The following is a 6,000-nucleotide window of genomic DNA, read 5'->3' as shown; positions in this document are numbered from 1 at the left end:
AAAAGAAAGGATTACTGTGAAAGAACAGAGGTGACCGCCATCACGTGGCCATGAAGATCGACAGGATCCTGTAGCTTGCCTACTGAGACTTTCCACTCTCAAGAGACTGGTTTCTTCTCCCATGGAACTTCTGGCCTCTTGTGTAATGAAGATGTGCCTGAAACCCCTGGGTCTTGGGGAGCCTGGAAGTGGACACAACTCTAAAAAACTTTTTTGTTATTGAAAAGAATCTAGTAAAACTTACCATTGGACACAGAGGTCAGAAAAATTCAGTGAAAGCAGAATTGCCTGGTCTTTCAACCGTAGACAAAATCATATTTTACACTCGATTAATTCCAAAACTGGATTTAATGTTTTTTAAGTGTTTCATTCTGGTAGGATCAGAAGACACACCTGGCAGGGACGAGGTCATCTCAAGAAGAGTTTGAATATTTACAATTAAAAAAAAAAAAAAACCACTCGCTTCTCTTGAAGGCTCACCCCTGGTGGGAGCAGCTTTTAGGACCCGTCACCAAAGGCAAAGTTTCCAGCAACTTGATCCCCTCTGTTACCTATATTTCGAGCCTCTAGCCCGCTATTAAAAATAAAAGGGCATCTCCATTCTCCCCCAGACGTACCATTCTGCAGCGACACTCACTACCTTATTCATGTATGTGTGAAGTGAGTGTTTTCCTGTCCCCCTAGTTGCCCTGGAGTTTTACATTAAGCGCCCTTCCCTGCTGGGTTTCTTGAGATGATCTGGAACGCACGCTGGAAAAACACACTGGGGGAGCGGGGAGGTCTGTCCAATCCCAAAGCCAAGAGCAGCCAAGCCTTGCTAAGTAAAATGAAAAAGACTTAAGGAGAAAAGAATCCGTTAGTGTAGACACGTAGGGGTTGAATTTACTCCCCCATGCCCGCAATGCCATAAAGGAGCAGGACGTCGGCGTGTGCAGCTCTGGGGGTTCCAAAGCTGCGAAGTGCGGTCTTTGGAGTCGTGGGAGTCAGTCATCCCTCAGTTCACTCCCGCCGCTCCTTCTTGCCCATCCACGCGAAAGCTGGGTCCAAAGGCTTCGAAGACCTGGTGACCCTGGTGCTGCGCCCCGCGGGGGCGGGAGACCGGTACCCGCCGTAGGCTGCCGAAGCTCCGACGCTGCCTGGACAGGGGGCCGAACTTCTGGAAAAACGGCTTTGGGGAGCTATCGGTCCTGGAAGGGCGAATGCAGGAAAGTGACTCGGTCCCCTAAAGTGGAGACGTTGCAGCGGGACCCAGCTTCTGGGAAGTTCCGCTAGGAATGTTTGAAAATACGTTTCTCCCCATTCGAGGTGTTTTGTTTTGTTTTGTTTTTTCCTTTAAGTAAAAAAAAAAAAAAAACAAAGATGTGAATGAACGGGCAGGCGCCCCCTGGTCTGGGAACTGAGCTTGTGACTCGTGAAGATTTCGTTTGCTTCAGGTTGAGAAAAGAACCTGACGTCTGCCTGGACCTGTGCAAACCGTCTGGGGCTCCTTCGGAGAGGGACGTGCTCTACCCCAGCCGCCCAAAGCCTCGGAAGGTTCCATGGAGGCGGCGTCGGGACCGCTGGACCCCAGATCACCGGGAGGGGGGTGGGACGGAACGAAAACCCAAAGCAACACAGCCCGCACCCCTCGAAGTCGCGGTCCCGAAAGCGCGGGCCCAAGCACGCGGCTGCGGGGCGGGAAGGGGAGGGCGAGTTCTCAGCCCAGAGCCCCCCCCCCGCTCAGCTTCTGCCATTTCCTCCGCCTGATTTCGGCCGGAGGAGGTCATCAGTTTTCGAGGGCAGATCGGAAGGCAATATTCCCGAGCAATTTGAACGGCTCTGGGAGAGAAGAAAATTCAATAATTGGACTGAAGTCTAAAATAAAGATCCGGAGCGAGATTATGACCCCACTGGATTTTCCGCTGAGAATCCCCCCCCCATTAGCGTGTACCTCCGAGCTGGCTCTGTCCCCGAGGGCAGAAAAAGGGGCCTTTTAGGCCTTGAGATGGGGGACTCTCCCCTGAAGCTTTAGATTCTTGAAACTGAAGCTACCTTGTAACCAAGGCAGATTTTGAAGTTGTTCCAGATCGGTTTCCTGTTCAAATAGCGTGGACCTCATTCTTCAGGTTCACTGTTTGGGGCGGGTCACAGCCTGAAGGCTGTCCGTGGGAGTGGGGGGACAGTACTAGAAAACACCATCACAGCGAGATTGTGAAAACATTCCCACAACTCTTCCTCTCAACTTTTAATTATTTGTGTAATTCAGGAAGAGGAGAATTCTGATTGCTTGTGGAGGCTCATCGTCCCTGGCGAGGAAAAAGACAGAGGAAAAAAAGGAAAATCTAATAGAGACCGGTGCAGTGTGCTCCAAGATGTTGGAACGGGTCCTCCGTGCGTTCTTCCTGGTTTAAAAGGACAGAGTCTGTCTTTCCGGGGAATCAGTTCCTCAAAGGATATTGCTTCTGTTGCAATAAAAGGCATAGAACTAGATATAGTTATCAAAATGCATATATATGGAGAGAGAGAGAGCTAGAGAGAAGGAAAACACGGGTTTTCTCCTTATGTCAATGGAAAACATATTTCCTGGCCCTCCAGGTATTTTTTCCAGGATGATCAAAGCTGGGCTAGGACCAGCCCCTTCCACATAATTCTTAGGCTGAATATGCACTTGCAGAGTGGATTTGGGGCGTCACTCCAGTTGACTTCAACTGACACATTCAGATCCCTATTCCGAGCTGGGCAGAGCATCTGAGAGATCCCTGCCGGGTTCAGATCCTAACGAGTGAGCCTTGAGAGGCCAACATGGAGAAAGGAGGGATGTCTCTGGACCTTGCAAGAGGCACTCTTCTGTTTGCACCCAGAGGGCCAGAACCCCGAGACTAAGTGAGCAGTCATCTTGAGGGGAGAAGGGATGGGATTGGGCTTTCTTCTTCCTAGGACAAATCACATTTGGGAAACTTTTTTTTTCAAGGGTGGGGCTAAGCTTTAAAAGGTAGTGAGCCTGCTTTTCTTGCAATGTTTGAAAAGAGAAATTCACCACTGTTTATGAGCCTGTCCCTGCTACTTAAAGTACAAAGTATTCTAAAGGAAAAACTTAATATCGGAAATTTGTAGACCTACAGTGCACCATGTTTAGAAGTACAACTGAAGCATACCCAACTGTATGGGGATATTGTCATCATGAGTTTCTACATGAAACATGACTATGCCACTTCATATGTACTACATGAGCAAATGGCAACAAAAACATAGCCACCCAGAATTTAATACTGAGGTCCCTAACATCTGAATAATTTGCTTTCCTCCTTTACACTTTCACCAACTGAGATTTAGCCAGCTTTGCAGAAGTCTGTTCTCATGGCTTCCCTGCCTCTGGCCTGCAGCCCTTCCACCCACCCATCTACCCTTCCACTTCTCCACACTTTTTTTTTTTTTTTGGAACCAGGGATTCTCTCAACTGTTTTTTTTTTTTGGAGAAATCTTTGTCAGTGTATGATTCAACACACACACACACAGACACACAGACACACACACACACCACTTCTCTATCCGAAGACTGGGCATAAGGAACAGAAAATAGGGGGAGGGTTTCTTTCCCCATTTGAGAGGTACCCTTTCCACAGGAACAAGCAGACAGGCGGAGAAGGAAGGGAAAGCTGGCTGATTCTTGGTCTTGGCAGTGGTGGTTAGCAACAAAAAATCCGCAGTTAGGATGTGTCCCTGTAGATAAGCACCGGAACCCCTGGAGGCACAGGGTACTAACTTCCAAAACCTCCAAATCGGTTCGCAGCAGCATGTCCTTGAATGCCGGGGCACCCGCGCCGGCTCGCGCCTCCCACATGCCCAGAGCTCTCCGAGATCTCCTTAGAGTCTGCTCTGCCCCACAAAGAAAAGTACCCACCTGTGTGCTCAGCTATCAGTGCCCACAGAGCGCACGCAAGTGCATCAGTGAGGATTACGGGTGTGATTGTGCCTGGCTCGCCGGTTCTGCTCTGGCGCCGCGGGAGCGGAGCAGGCGCTTCCCAGCGCGGGCCCTCGTCCCGCTGTCTTCCCGTGTCAGCCATTGGTTGTCCTGTGTGTAAGCGGCTTTCGCCAAGCTTCAGTTTATTCGAAGTTAGTGAAATCCAATACTAAATAATCACTACATGGAAAAACAAACAAACAAACAAACAAACCAAAACAAAAAAACAAAAAACAAACCCTAAAAATCAGCCTGTTATAATTAACGAACGAACTCTCGAAGTCCTGGGATCAATCCAGAAAGAAAAGAGAAAGGAATTAGATGCTGGCGCCGTGTTCCCGGCGGAGCCAGGCGGAGCTGACTGCTCTGGCTGAGGGGACTCGCCATCCAGGCTCCGGAAGTGACCCGAATCTCCTAAAAATCTGTGCAGAGAAAAAAATTGCGCTGAAAGAACAGTGCCAACGCCAGGATTCTGCCAGATTTGGCGAGATGGCAATTTGGTTTCTGGCAGGCGCATAATTCCGCTAATTATGCCTGAGGGGAAATGGGTGTGAGAATTATATACTGCAAAGTCGTTCCTGAATATCCTCAGACATGGTGTCTTTATTCTCTCTTAAATATAAGATTTTTAACAAAATCGTTAATAAAAAAAAATTTCTGCCTCACATATGCCTGAGTACCATGTCTGCTTAATAGCTTTCTGCATCAGAGAAAACACTGGTGGAGGTGGATTAACGAACCTGTGTGTCTGTGTCAACATATATCTTTACCCACAAAACCATAGGTCCACCAAACCCCCTACACACATCTCAGCAATGGCATAAAGAAAATAAAGGCTTTAATTTTTTTAAATTTAAACATGACTATGTTTCATATTCAAGGGAAATATTTTTAAATTTTTTAGAAAGATTACTTAATTAGATGGAGATGAGTATCTGAGGGCACATATCTTATGTTAATATTTATCTAAAGTTCCCTTAACACCGAACAAAGCATATATTATATACTTATTTGTCTAGAGATGATAGGTCTATAATAGATGAGAGAAATAAATCTGCATTACTTCTTCGGAGAGATATTCATTAATAAACCAAGCACTGAAAAGAGAGTTAAAGTGCTTCAAATCACAAATGCAGATTCTAGCAGAAAAAGGTTTTCCTAAGGCCTCAGAGTAGGAGAGGAATTGCACAAGATTTCCTTAATGCCTTAGGAATAGCATCTCTGCAGAAACGTGAGGATGGTCTTTTTTCCCATTTTGCTTATAGGCTCCCACTGCAGAGGCCCCCACTGCAGAGAGCTGGAGTTGGAGGATTCGAGGGGTCTTCCCCAAGCTCAAATCCTCACTGTATTTCCTTTTCTTTCACCATCATCAGCCTGCCCTCACCAGCACCCCTCTCATGACCAACCTGTAAATGTCTCCATGCTAGCACAATGCACACCCATCACAATACATGTTCCCCCAGCCTGTGTACTATCCAGTAGTGTTCAAAAACCAGGACCCAACAGTCATGCTCCCCAGAAATGCTGAAGGCCATCAAGTGCAAGAAGTCTGGGGTGGTCTCTATACCTTGAAAGATATTTTTTCTTATCTGAGTTAAATTTTCTCTGACTATGCAAGTGAGTGCAGCAATCTTTGCGAAGAGAGAAAATGGATGTCCCCATCTTTCTTTCTAGTTCTTTAGATTTCATCGACTTTGCTGCATGTATGTATAAAACAACACCACAACCAAGAGAAAAAATTCTTCTAAATACTCTCTAGAGAAGGATAAATTTGGGTGAGAGGGAAGAGACAGTGAGGGAGGGAAAATCTAGCAGCCCCCTCCCTAAGGGTATCATAGGGATAGTTTCCCTCCAGTAACTAATATTTCACCAAATTATATCTTTTTAGGAAGGTGGAATTAATTGCCACCAGCAGGAATCTTGTCCCAAGTACCCAGACATTCAAGCTCCTTCCTGCATTTTTGCTCCATAGATCCCAAGCAAGATTGGCTATTTTAGCAAAGAGGGGTTCTCGCCCTTCAGTTGAGTCTTAGGTTTTCATTTCCCTCTTTTTTGGAGAT

The sequence above is a fragment of the Mesoplodon densirostris genome, chromosome 11, assembly GCF_025265405.1.
Source record: "Mesoplodon densirostris isolate mMesDen1 chromosome 11, mMesDen1 primary haplotype, whole genome shotgun sequence".
Taxonomy (NCBI): Eukaryota; Metazoa; Chordata; class Mammalia; order Artiodactyla; family Ziphiidae; genus Mesoplodon; species Mesoplodon densirostris.
The sequence above is the reverse complement of the archived record's forward strand: the minus strand, read 5'-3'. Positions refer to the sequence as shown.